Consider the following 15,397-nt stretch of genomic DNA (forward strand, 5'->3'; position numbering starts at 1 on the left):
CATAAACAAATTAAACAACCTTGGAGACATCACACACCCCTGCCGCAAACCTACATTCACTGAGAACCAATCACTTTCCTCTCTTCCTACACGTACACATGCCTTACATCCTCGATAAAAACTTTTCACTGCTTCTAACAACTTGCCTCCCATACCATATATTCTTAATACCTTCCACAGAGCCTCTCTATCAACTCTATCATATGCCTTCTCCAGATCCATAAATGCTACATACAAATCCATTTGCTTTTCTAAGTATTTCTCACATACATTCTTCAAAGCAAACACCTGATCCACACATCCTCTACCACTTCTGAAACCACACTGCTCTTCCCCAATCTGATGCTCTGTACATGCCTTCACCCTCTCAATCAATACCCTCCCATATAATTTACCAGGAATACTCAACAAACTTATACCTCTGTAATTTGAGCACTCACTCTTATCCCCTTTGCCTTTGTACAATGGCACTATGCACGCATTCTGCCAATCCTCAGGCACCTCACCATGAGTCATACATACATTAAATAACCTTTTCCAACCAGTCAACAATACAGTCACCCCCTTTTTTAATAAATTCCACTGCAATACCATTCAAACCTGCTGCCTTACTGGCTTTCATCTTCCGCAAAGCTTTCACTACCTCTTCTCTGTTTACCAAATCATTTTCCCTAACCCTCTCACTTTGCACACCACCTCGACCAAAACACCCTATATCTGCCACTCTATCATCAAACACATTCAACAAACCTTCAAAATACTCACTCCATCTCCTTCTCACATCACTACTTGTTATCACCTCCCCATTTGCGCCCTTCACCAAAGTTCCCATTTGCTCCCTTGTCTTACGCACTTTATTTACCTCCTTCCAGAACATCTTTTTATTCTCCCTAAAATTTAATGATACTCTCTCATCCCAACTCTCATTTGCCCTTTTTTTCACCTCTTGCACGTTTCTCTTGACCTCCTGTCTCTTTCTTTTATACATCTCCCACTCAATTTCATTTTTTCCCTGCAAAAATCGTCCAAATGCCTCTCTCTTCTCTTTCACTAATACTCTTACTTCTTCATCCCACCACTCACTACCCTTTCTAATCAACCCACCTCCCACAATTCTCATGCCACAAGCATCTTTTGCGCAATCCATCACTGATTCCCTAAATACATCCCATTCCTCCCTCACTCACCTTTCTTCCATTGTTCTCACCTTTTTCCATTCTGTACTCAGTCTCTCCTGGTACTTCCTCACAGAGGTCTCCTTCTCAAGCTCACTTACTCTCACCACCCTCGTCACCCCAACATTCACTCTTCTTTTCTGAAAACTCATACAAATCTTCACCTTAGCCTCCACAAGATAATGATCAGACATCCCTCCAGTCGCACCTCTCAGCACATTAACATCCAAAAGTCTCTCTTTCGCACGCCTGTCAATTAACACGTAATCCAATAACGCTCTCTGGCCATCTCTCCTACTTACATAAGTATACTTACGTATATCTCGCTTTTTAAACCAGGTATTCCCAATCATCAGTCCTTTTTCAGCACATAAATCTACAAGCTCTTCACCATTTCCATTTACAGCACTGAACACCACATGTATACCAATTATTCCCTCAACTGCCACATTACTCACCTTTTCATTCAAATCACCCATCACTATGACCCGGTCTCGTGCATCAAAACCACTAACACACTCATTCAGCTGCTCCCAAAACACTTGCCTCTCTTGATCTTTCTTCTCATGCCCAGGTGCATATGCACCAATAATCACCCACCTCTCTCCATCAACTTTCCTCCCCTCCTTGTATTAACTTTCTAAAATGGGAAACAGAAGAAGGAGTCACGCGGGGAGTGCTCATCGTCCTCGAAGGCTCAGAGTGGGGTGCCTAAATGTGTGTGGATGTAACCAAGATGTGAAAAAAGGAGAGATAGGTAGTATGTTTGAGGAAAGGAACCTGGATGTTTTGGCTCTGAGTGAAACGAAGCTCAAGGGTAAAGGGGAAGAGTGGTTTGGGAATGTCTGGGGAGTGAAGTCAGGGGTTAGTGAGAGGACAAGAGCAAGGGAAGGAGTAGCAATACTCCTGAAACAGGAGTTGTGGGAGTATGTGATAGAGTGTAAGAAAGTAAATTCTCGATTAATATGGGTAAAACTGAAATATATATATATATATATATATATATATATATATATATATATATATATATATATATATATATATATATATATATATATATATATATATATATATATATATATATATATAAACATATTTATATATATATACATATATATATATATATATATATATATATATATATATATATATATATATATATATATATATATATATATATATATATATGTATGTGTGTACATGTGTATGGGGGGGGGTTGGGCCATTTCTTTCGTCTGTTTCCTTGCGCTGCCTCGCAAACGCGGGAGACAGCGACAAAGTATAAAAAAAAAAAAAAAAATATATATATATATATATATATATATATGTATATATATATATATATATATATATATATATATATATATATATATATATATATATATATATATATATATATATATATATATATATATATATATATATATATATACATATATATATATATATATATATATATATATATATATATATATATATATATATATATATATATATATATATATATATATATATATATTGTGTCTCTTAGTCTGTCTGTCTGTTTATGCATGTGAGTGGATCTAACATTCCTCCGCTGTTTTCTGGAGCTATCTCTATGACGTGGAAAACGGCGATTAAGTATAATAGAAGTAAAATATATGAGGTGTGTGTGTGTGTGTGTGTGTGTGTGTGTGTGTGTGTGTGTGTGTGTATGTGTGTGTGCTTAATTGTTTAACTGAATGGTGAAATAAGTTGTTCATTATAAAGTCCAGGAATGATCTTGAGTAATGCCATATAAAACCAACTTTTTTCACACCAGCGTCACAGACGTATATTTTTTTTTTTTTTGTCGCTGTCTCCCGCGTTTACGAGGTAGCGCAAGGAAACAGACGAAAGAAATGGCCCAACCCACCCCCATACACATGTATATACATACGTCCACACACGCAAATATACATACCTACACAGCTTTCCATGGTTTACCCCAGACGCTTCACATGCCTTGATTCAATCCACTGACAGCACGTCAACCCCGGTATACCACATCGCTCCAATTCACTCTATTCCTTGCCCTCCTTTCACCCTCCTGCATGCTCAGGCCCCGATCACACAAATTCTTTTTCACTCCATCTTTCCACCTCCAATTTGGTCTCCCTCTTCTCCTCGTTCCCTCCACCTCCGACACATATATTCTCTTGGTCAATCTTTACTCACTCATTCTCTCCATGTGCCCGAACCATTTCAAAACACCCTCTTCTGCTCTCTCAACCACGCTCTTTTTATTTCCACACATCTCTCTTACCCTTACGTTACTTACTCGATCAAACCACCTCACACCACACATTGTCCTCAAACATCTCATTTCCAGCACATCCATCCTCCTGCGCACAACTCTATCCATACCCCACGCCTCGCAACCATACAACATTGTTGGAACCACTATTCCTTCAAACATACTCATTTTTGCTTTCCGAGATAATGTTCTTGACTTCCACACATTCTTCAAGGCTCCCAGCATTTTCGCCCCCTCCCCCACCCTATGATCCACTTCCGCTTCCATGGTTCCATCCGCTGCCAGATCCACTCCCAGATATCTAAAACACTTCACTTCCTCCAGTTTTTCTCCATTCAAACTCACCTCCCAATTGACTTGACCCTCAACCCTACTGTACCTAATAACCTTGCTATTATTCACATTTACTCTTAACTTTCTTCTTTCACACACTTTACCAAACTCAGTCACCAGCTTCTGCAGTTTCTCACATGAATCAGCCACCAGCGCTGTATCATCAGCGAACAACAACTGACTCACTATATTATATGTAGTTATATACCATATCGCCAGTTAGGGTATTGGTTTACTGTGAGAAACTACCCACACATCGATTTGGTTTGCTGGGAAAAGACTAGAAATATATGTTAAGTGGAACTGAAATGTTGTTATTATTAATATGGCGGGCACCTATTGTTTGACGTCACCTGTTATCAACAAGATCAGTGGTGTAAGTAAGGTGTTATCATCACAATCACTCGTGTCATTAAGGTGTTATCATCACAATCACTCGTGTCACGAAGGTGTTATCATCACAATCACTCGTGTCAGTAAGGTGTTATCATCACAATCACTCGTGTCAGTAAGGTGTTATCATCACAATCACTCGTGTCAGGAAGGTGTTATCATCACAATCACTCGTGTCAGTAAGGTGTTATCATCACAATCACTCGTGTCAGGAAGGTGTTATCATCACAATCACTCGTGTCAGTAAGGTGTTATCATCACAATCACTCGTGTCAGTAAGGTGTTATCATCACAATCACTCGTGTCAGGAAGGTGTTATCATCACAATCACTCGTGTCAGTAAGGTGTTATCATCACAATCACTCGTGTCAGTAAGGTGTTATCATCACAATCACTCGAGTCAGTAAGGTGTTATCATCACAATCACTCGTGTCAGGAAGGTGTTATCATCACAGTCACTCGTGTCAGGAAGGTGTTATCATCACAATCACTCGTGTCAGGAAGGTGTTATCATCACAATCACTCGTGTCAGGAAGGTGTTATCATTACAATCACTCGTGTCAGTAAGGTGTTATCATCACAATCACTCGTGTCAGGAAGGTGTTATCATCACAGTCACTCGTGTCAGGAAGGTGTTATCATCACAATCACTCGTGTCAGGAAGGTGTTATCATCACAATCACTCGTGTCAGTAAGGTGTTATCATCACAATCACTCGTGTCAGGAAGGTGTTATCATCACAATCACTCGTGTCAGGAAGGTTTTATCAGCAAGATCACTCGTGTCAGGAAGGTGTTATCATCACAATCACTCGTGTCAGGAAGGTGTTATCATCACAATCACTCGTGTCAGGAAGGTGTTATCAGCAAGATCACTCGTGTCAGGAAGGTGTTATCATCACAATCACTCGGTCAGGAAGGTGTTATCAGCAAGATCACTCGTGTCAGGAAGGTGTTATCATCACAATCACTCGTGTCAGTAAGGTGTTATCATCACAATCACTCGTGTCAGTAAGGTGTTATCATCACAATCACTCGTGTCAGGAAGGTGTTATCATCACAATCACTCGTGTCAGTAAGGTGTTATCATCACAATCACTCGTGTCAGGAAGGTGTTATCATCACAATCACTCGTGTCAGTAAGGTGTTATCAGCAAGATCACTCGTGTCAGGAAGGTGTTATCATCACAATCACTCGTGTCGGTAAGGTGTTATCAGCAAGATCACTCGTGTCAGGAAGGTGTTATCATCACAATCACTCGTGTCAGGAAGGTGTTATCATCACAATCACTCGTGTCAGTAAGGTGTTATCATCACAATCACTCGTGTCAGGAAGGTGATATCATCACAATCACTCGTGTCAGGAAGGTGTTATCATCACAATCACTCGTGTCAGGAAGGTGTTATCATCACAGTCACTCGTGTCAGGAAGGTGTTATCATCACAATCACTCGTGTCAGGAAGGTGTTATCATCACAATCACTCGTGTCAGGAAGGTGTTATCATCACAATCACTCGTGTCAGGAAGGTGTTATCATCACAATCACTCGTGTCAGGAAGGTGTTATCATCACAATCACTCGTGTCAGGAAGGTGTTATCATCACAATCACTCGTGTCAGGAAGGTGTTATCATCACAATCACTCGTGTCAGGAAGGTGTTATCATCACAATCACTCGTGTCAGGAAGGTGTTATCATCACAATCACTCGTGTCAGGAAGGTGTTATCATCACAATCACTCGTGTCAGGAAGGTTTTATCAGCAAGATCACTCGTGTCAGGAAGGTGTTATCATCACAATCACTCGTGTCAGGAAGGTGTTATCATCACAATCACTCGTGTCAGGAAGGTGTTATCAGCAAGATCACTCGTGTCAGGAAGGTGTTATCATCACAATCACTCGTGTCAGGAAGGTGTTATCAGCAAGATCACTCGTGTCAGGAAGGTGTTATCATCACAATCACTCGTGTCAGGAAGGTGTTATCATCACATTCACTCGTGTCAGGAAGGTGTTATGAGCAAGATCACTCGTGTCAGGAAGGTGTTATCATCACAATCACTCGTGTCAGGAAGGTGTTATCATCACAATCACTCGTGTCAGGAAGGTGTTATCATCACAATCACTCGTGTCAGGAAGGTGTTATCATCACAATCACTCGTGTCAGGAAGGTGTTATCATCACAATCACTCGTGTCAGGAAGGTGTTATCATCACAATCACTCGTGTCAGGAAGGTGTTATCATCACAATCACTCGTTTCAGGAAGGTGTTATCAGCAAGATCACTCGTGTCAGGAAGGTGTTATCAGCAAGATCACTCGTGTCAGGAAGGTGTTATCATCATAATCACTCGTGTCAGGAAGGTGTTATCATCACAATCACTCGTGTCAGGAAGGTGTTATCAGCAAGATCACTCGTGTCAGGAAGGTGTTATCATCACAATCACTCGTGTCAGGAAGGTGTTATCATCACAATCACTCGTGTCAGGAAGGTGTTATCAGCAAGATCACTCGTGTCAGGAAGGTGTTATCATCACAATCACTCGTGTCAGGAAGGTGTTATCATCACAATCACTCGTGTCAGGAAGGTGTTATCAGCAAGATCACTCGTGTCAGGAAGGTGTTATCAGCAAGATCACTCGTGTCAGGAAGGTGTTATCAGCAAGATCACTCGTGTCAGGAAGGTGTTATCAGCAAGATCACTCGTGTCAGGAAGGTGTTATCATCACAATCACTCGTGTCAGGAAGGTGTTATCAGCAAGATCACTCGTGTCAGGAAGGTGTTATCATCACAATCACTCGTGTCAGGAAGGTGTTATCAGCAAGATCACTCGTGTCAGGAAGGTGTTATCAGCAAGATCACTCGTGTCAGGAAGGTGTTATCATCATAATCACTCGTGTCAGGAAGGTGTTATCATCACAATAACTCGTGTCAGGAAGGTGTTATCAGCAAGATCACTCGTGTCAGGAAGGTGTTATCATCACAATCACTCGTGTCAGGAAGGTGTTATCATCACAATCACTCGTGTCAGGAAGGTGTTATCAGCAAGATCACTCGTGTCAGGAAGGTGTTATCATCACAATCACTCGTGTCAGGAAGGTGTTATCATCACAATCACTCGTGTCAGGAAGGTGTTATCAGCAAGATCACTCGTGTCAGGAAGGTGTTATCAGCAAGATCACTCGTGTCAGGAAGGTGTTATCAGCAAGATCACTCGTGTCAGGAAGGTGTTATCAGCAAGATCACTCGTGTCAGGAAGGTGCACAATAAGTTTTCTTTAATGCATAGTATCATATCATCGGAAATAGTCATATATTTATGTTTCGGTCATACAAACTAAGATAGCATTTTCCACTTATTTTTTTCTTTTTTCTACAATGGACTAAATATTTTCTCTCATAAGTTAATGATGATGGTGTATAATGCAAAACAATTAAACTGTGACATATTCTATCCCTAGGATCGCAGCTGAAGCAGAAGAGACAGTTATGATGACAATTATCATAACGGAGCTCCTCTTTACTACCATTATACTCCGTGTGGTTGCGCAGCTACCCAGTCCTCGTGGTATGTATTTCAAAAATTCATCTTGACGTACCTTCACTCAAGGTTTAGAAGGATCATATATATATATATATATATATATATATATATATATATATATATATATATATATATATATATATATATATATATATATATATATTTCTTTCTTTTCTTTTAAACTATTCGCCATTTCCCGCGTTAGCTAGGTAGCGTTAAAAACAGAGGATGGGCCTTTTTTGGAATATCCTCACCTGGCCCCACTCTGTTCCTTCTTTTGGAAAATTAAAAAAGAAACGAGAGGAGAGGATTTCCAGCCCCCCGCTCCCTCCCCTTTTAGTTGCCTTCTACGACACGCAGGGAATACGTGGGAAGTATTCTTAATCCCCTATCTCCATTTTCACTGCAATACCATCCAAACCTGCTGCCTTACCGGCTTTCATCTTCCGCAAAGCTTTTACTACCTCTTCTCTGTTTACCAAATCATTTTCCCTAACCCTCTCACTTTGCACACCACCTCGACCAAAACACCCTATATCTGCCACTCTATAATCAAACACATTCAACAAACCTTCATAATACTCAATCCATCTCCTCACATCACCACTACTTCTTATCACCTCCACATTTGCGCCCTTCACTGAAGTTCCCATTTGCTCCCTTGTCTTACGCACTTTATTTACCTCCTTCCAGAACATCTTTTTATTCTCCCTAAAATCTAATGATACTCTCTCACCCGAACTCTCATTTGCCCTCTTTTTCACCTCTTGCACCTTACTCTTGACCTCCTGTCTCTTTCTTTCATACATCTCTCATTCAATTGCATTTTTTCCCTGCAAAAATCGTCCAAATGCCTCTCTCTTCTCTTTCACTAATAATTTTATTTCTTCATCCCACTACTCACTACCCTTTCTAATCAACCCATCTCCAACTCTTCTCATGCTACAAGCATCTTTTGCGCAATCCATCACTGATTCCCTAAATACATCCCATTCCTTCCCCAGTCCCCTTACTTCCATTGTTCTCACCTTTTTCCATTCTGTACTCAGTCTCTCCTGGTACTTCCTCACACAAGTCTCCTTCCCAAGCTCACTTACTCTCACCACCCTCTTCACCCCAACATTCACTCTTCTTTTCTGAAAACCCATACAAATCTTCACCTTAGCCTCCAGAAGATTATGATCAGACATCCCTCCAGTTGCATCTCTCAGCACATTAACATCCAAAAGTCTCTCTTTCGCGCGCCTGTCAATTAACACGTAATCCAATAACGCTCTCTGGCCATCTTTCCTACTTACATACGTATACTTATGTATATCTCGCTTTTTAAACCAGGTACTCCCAATCACCAATCCTTTTTCTGCACATAAATTTACAAGCTCTTCACCATTTCCATTTACAACACTGAACACCCCATGTATACCAATTATTCCCTCAACTGCCACATTACTCACCTTTGCATTCAACTCACCCATCACTATAACCCGGTCTCGTGCATCAAAACCACTAACACACTCATTCAGCTGCTCCCAAAACACTTGCCTATCATGATCTTTCTTCTCATGCCCAGGTGCATATGCACCAATAATCACCCATCTCTCTCCATCAACTTTCAGTTTTACCCATATTAATCGAGAATTTACTTTCTTACATTCTATCACACTCCCACAACTCCTGTTTCAGGAGTACTACTACTCCTTCCCTTGCTCTTGTCCTCTCACTAACCCCTGACTTTACTCCCAAGACATTCCCAAACCACTCTTCCCCTTTACCCTTGAGCTTCGTTTCACTCAGAGCCAAAACATCCAGGTTCCTTTCCTCAAACATACAACCTATCTCTCCTTTTTTCACATCTTGGTTACATCCACACACATTTAGACACCCCACTCTGAGCCTTTGAGGAGGTTGAGCACTCCCCGCGAGACTACTTCTTCTGTTTCCCATTTTAGAAAGTTAAAAAATACAAGGAGGTGAGGATTTCTGGCCCCCCGCTCCCGTCCCCTCTAGTCGCCTTCTGCGACACGCGAGGAATGCGTGGGAAGTATTCTTTCACCCCTATCCCCAGGGATAATATATATATATATATATATATATATATATATATATATATATATATATATATACATACACATACATACGCATATATACACACACACATAAACATATATATATACATATGAAAAATGTAAGAAATAATTTAGAAAACTGAAACTTCTAGCTTGAAATGAAATGAAAAAAAGAATGTCACATAATGGTTCAACCTCTGGCTATGGAAAAGGGAAATGTATAATTTATTTACACAAACGTCAATAGTAGTTCTCATCCATTCAACCACTGTATCAATAAGCTTCAATGTCTGAGCTATATTTTTTCCAATTTCACTATTTTCTTGTCAGAGTACCATGTATGAAAACTATGACTCCAGTAACACAACTATAAACATTTACTTCCCCTTTAAAAAAAGTTCTGGGGAAGTCTGTCTCGATACACTGCGGGACACTACCACCTGGCGAGGTTTGTGTTGCAATGGTTCTTGATTCACAAACGTAGTAGCATCACTGGTGGGCGGAAAGAACATTCTTGTAACCACAGCAAGGATCACAGTCCGTGCAACTCCATTATGATGGTTCTTCTCATGACGCGACGCTTAAGCTGTGACTATGGTTGAGAGCAGCCATTCTTCAGCTTGAGGAGGGGATGTGGGTCCCCGCTAGACGGTGCTCGCCGGTAATATCCTGTGGCCATGACCTTGATCCCCAGCTGGGCGGGCGGGTCTCGCTTGTTCACTGGACTTTCTTTTTAAGTACGAAGAGTCTTTCTTTATCCCTCCTGCTCCTCCCATGGGATGGGGCTGCTGCCGGTCAGGTCAAACACCAGAAGCAGCAACACATGCATATATATATATATATATATATATATATATATATATATATATATATATATATATATATATTTTCTTTTTTTTCTTTTAAACTATTCGCCATTTCCCGCGCTAGCGAGGTAGCGCTAATAACAGAGAACTGGGCCTTTGTTGAATATCCTCACCTGGCCACCTTCTCTGTTCCTTCTTTTGAAAAAAAAAATATATATATATATATATATGTATATATATATATATATATATATATATATATATATATATATATATATATATATATATATATGCAATTGAGTGGGAGATGTATAAAAGAAAGAGACAGGAGGTCAAGAGAAAGGTGCAAGAGGTGAAAAAAAGGGCAAATGAGAGTTGGGGTGAGAGACTATCAGTAAATTTTAGGGAGAATAAAAAGATGTTCTGGAAGGAGGTAAATAGGGTGCGTAAGACAAGGGAGCAAATGGGAACTTCAGTGAAGGGCGTAAATGGGGAGGTGATAACAAGTAGTGGTGATGTGAGAAGGAGATGGAATGAGTATTTTGAAGGTTTGTTGAATGTGTCTGATGACAGAGTGGCAGATATAGGGTGTTTTGGTCGAGGTGGTGTGCAAAGTGAGAGGGTTAGGGAAAATGATTTGGTAAACAGAGAAGAGGTAGTAAAAGCTTTGCGGAAGATGAAAGCCGGCAAGGCAGCAGGTTTGGATGGTATTGCAGTGGAATTTATTAAAAAAGGGGGTGACTGTATTGTTGACTGGTTGGTAAGGTTATTTAATGTATGTATGACTCATGGTGAGGTGCCTGAGGATTGGCGGAATGCGTGCATAGTGCCATTGTACAAAGGCAAAGGGGATAAGAGTGAGTGCTCAAATTACAGAGGTATAAGTTTGTTGAGTATTCCTGGTAAATTATATGGGAGGGTATTGATTGAGAGGGTGAAGGCATGTACAGAGCATCAGATTGGGGAAGAGCAGTGTGGTTTCAGAAGTGGTAGAGGATGTGTGGATCAGGTGTTTGCTTTGAAGAATGTATGTGAGAAATACTTAGAAAAGCAAATGGATTTGTATGTAGCATTTATGGATCTGGAGAAGGCATATGATAGAGTTGATAGAGATGCTCTGTGGAAGGTATTAAGAATATATGGTGTGGGAGGCAAGTTGTTAGAAGCAGTGAAAAGTTTTTATCGAGGATGTAAGGCATGTGTACGTGTAGGAAGAGAGGAAAGTGATTGGTTCTCAGTGAATGTAGGTTTGCGGCAGGGGTGTGTGATGTCTCCATGGTTGTTTAATTTGTTTATGGATGGGGTTGTTAGGGAGGTAAATGCAAGAGTCCTGGAAAGAGGGGCAAGTATGAAGTCTGTTGGGGATGAGAGAGCTTGGGAAGTGAGTCAGTTGTTGTTCGCTGATGATACAGCGCTGGTGGCTGATTCATGTGAGAAACTGCAGAAGCTGGTGACTGAGTTTGGTAAAGTGTGTGGAAGAAGAAAGTTAAGAGTAAATGTGAATAAGAGCAAGGTTATTAGGTACAGTAGGGTTGAGGGTCAAGTCAATTGGGAGGTGAGTTTGAATGGAGAAAAACTGGAGAAAGTGAAGTGTTTTAGATATCTGGGAGTGGATCTGTCAGCGGATGGAACCATGGAAGCGGAAGTGGATCATAGGGTGGGGGAGGGGGCGAAAATTTTGGGAGCCTTGAAAAATGTGTGGAAGTCGAGAACATTATCTCGGAAAGCAAAAATGGGTATGTTTGAAGGAATAGTGGTTCCAACAATGTTGTATGGTTGCGAGGCGTGGGCTATGGATAGAGTTGTGCGCAGGAGGATGGATGTGCTGGAAATGAGATGTTTGAGGACAATGTGTGGTGTGAGGTGGTTTGATCGAGTAAGTAACGTAAGGGTAAGAGAGATGTGTGGAAATAAAAAGAGCGTGGTTGAGAGAGCAGAAGAGGGTGTTTTGAAGTGGTTTGGGCACATGGAGAGAATGAGTGAGGAAAGATTGACCAAGAGGATATATGTGTCGGAGGTGGAGGGAACAAGGAGAAGAGGGAGACCAAATTGGAGGTGGAAAGATGGAGTGAAAAAGATTTTGTGTGATCGGGGCCTGAACATGCAGGAGGGTGAAAGGAGGGCAAGGAATAGAGTGAATTGGAGCGATGTGGTATACAGGGGTTGACGTGCTGTCAGTGGAGTGAATCAAGGCATGTGAAGCATCTGGGGTAAACCATGGAAAGCTGTGTAGGTATGTATATTTGCGTGTGTGGACGTGTGTATGTACATGTGTATGGGGGGGGGGGGTTGGGCCATTTCTTTCGTCTGTTTCCTTGCGCTACCTCGCAAACGCGGGAGACAGCGACAAAGTATAAAAAAAAAGAAATATATATATATATATATATATGTATATATATGTGTATATATATACATATATATATATATATATATATATATATATATATATATATATATATATATATATATATATATATATATATATATATATATATATATATATATATATATATATATATATATATATATATATATATATATATATATATATATATATATATTTACAACACTGAACACCCCATGTATACCAATTATTCCCTCAACTGCCACATTACTCACCTTTGCATTCAAATCACCCATCACTATAACCCGGTCTCGTGCATCAAAACCACTAACACACTCATTCAGCTGCTCACAAAACACTTGCCTCTCATGATCTTTCTTCTCATGCCCAGGTGCACATGCACCAATAATCACCCATCTCTCTCCATCAACTTTCAGTTTTACCCATATTAATCGGGAATTTACTTTCTTACATTCTATCACATACTCCCACAACTCCTGTTTCAGGAGTACTGCTACTCCTTCCCTTGCTCTTGTCCTCTCACTAACCCCTGACTTCACTCCCAAGACATTCCCAAACCACTCTTCCCCTTTACCCTTGAGCTTCCTTTTACTCAGAGCCAAAACCTCAAGGTTGATTTCCTCAAACATACTACCTATCTCTCCTTTTTTCACCTGGAAATGGTGAAGAGCTTGTAGATTCATGTGCTGAAAAAGGACTGGTGATTGGGAATACCTGGTTTAAAAAGCGAGATATACATAAGTATACGTATGTAAGTAGGAGAGATGGCCAGAGAGCGTTATTGGATTACGTGGTAATTGACAGGCGCGCGAAAGAGAGACTTTTGGATGTTAATGTGCTGAGAGGTGCAACTGGAGGGATGTCTGATGATTATATTGTGGAGGCTAAGGTGAAGATTTGTATGGGTTTTCAGAAAAGAAGAGTGAATGTTGGGTTGAAGAGAGTGGTGAGAGTAAGTGAGCTTGCGAAGGAGACTTGTGTGAGGAAGTACCAGGAGAGACTGAGTACAGAATGGAAAAAGGTGAAAACAATGGAAGTAAGGGGAGTGGGGGAGGAATGGGATGTATTTAGGGAATCAGTGATGGATTGCGCAAAAGATGCTTGTGGCATGAGAAGAGTGGGAGGTGGGTAAATTAGAAAGGGCAGTGAGTGGTGGGATGAAGAAGTAAGATTATTAGTGAAAGAGAAGAGAGAGGCATTTGGACGATTTTTGCAGGGAAAAAATGCAATTGAGTGGGATATATATAAAAGAAAGAGACAGGAGGTCAAGAGAAAGGTGCAAGAGGTGAAAAAGAGGGCAAATGAGAGTTGGGGTGAGAGAGTATCATTAGATTTTAGGGAGACTAAAAAGATGTTCTGGAAGGAGGTAAATAAAGTTCGTAAGACAAGGGAGCAAATGGGAACTTCAGTGAAGGGCGCAAATGGGGAGGTGATAACAAGTAGGGGTGATGTGAGAAGGAGATGGAGTGAGTATTTTGAAGGTTTGTTGAATGTGTTTGATGATAGAGTGGCAGATATAGGGTGTTTTGGTCGAGGTAGTGTGCAAAGTGAGAGGGTTAGGGAAAATGATTTGGTAAACAGAGAAGAGGTAGTAAAAATTTGCGTAAGATGAAAGCCGGCAAGGAAGCAGGTTTGGATGGTATTGCAGTGGAATTTATTAAAAAAGGGGGTGACTGTATTATTGACTGGTTGGTAAGGTTATTTAATGTACGTATGACTCATGGTGAGGTGCGTGAGGATTGGCGGAATGCGTGCATAGTGCCATTGTACAAAGGCAAAGGGGATAAGAGTGAGTGCTCAAATTACAGAGGTATAAGTTTGTTGAGTATTCCTGGTAAGTTATATGGGAGGTTATTGATTGAGAGGGTGAAGGCATGTACAGAGCACTAGATTGGGGAAGAGCAGTGTGGTTTCAGAAGTGGTAGAGGATGTGTGGATCAGGTGTTTGCTTTGAAGAACGTATGTGAGAAATACTTAGAAAAGCAAATGGATTTGTATGTAGCATTTATGGATCTGGAGAAGGCATATGATAGAGTTGATAGAGATGCTCTGTGGAAGGTATTAAGAATATATGGTGTGGGAGGCAAGTTCTTAGAAGCAGTGAAAAGTTTTTATCGAGGATGTAAGGCATGTGTAAGTGTAGGAAGAGAGGAAAGTGATTGGTTCTCAGTGAATGTAGGTTTGCGGCAGGGGTGTGTGATGTCTCCATGGTTGTTTAATTTGTTTATGGATGGGGTTGTTAGGGAGGTGAATGCAAGAGTTTTGGAAGGAGGGGCAAGTATGAAGTCTGTTGTGGATGAGAGATCTTGGGAAGTGAGTCAGTTGTTGTTCGCTGATGATACAGCGCTGGTGGCTGATTCATGTGAGAAACTGCAGAAGCTGGTGACTGAGTTTGGTAAAGTGTGTGAAAGAAGAAAGTTAAGATTAATGTGAATAAGAGCAAGG

Source organism: Panulirus ornatus, chromosome 2 (genome assembly GCF_036320965.1).
Source record: "Panulirus ornatus isolate Po-2019 chromosome 2, ASM3632096v1, whole genome shotgun sequence".
In the NCBI taxonomy this organism is placed as follows: Eukaryota; Metazoa; Arthropoda; class Malacostraca; order Decapoda; family Palinuridae; genus Panulirus; species Panulirus ornatus.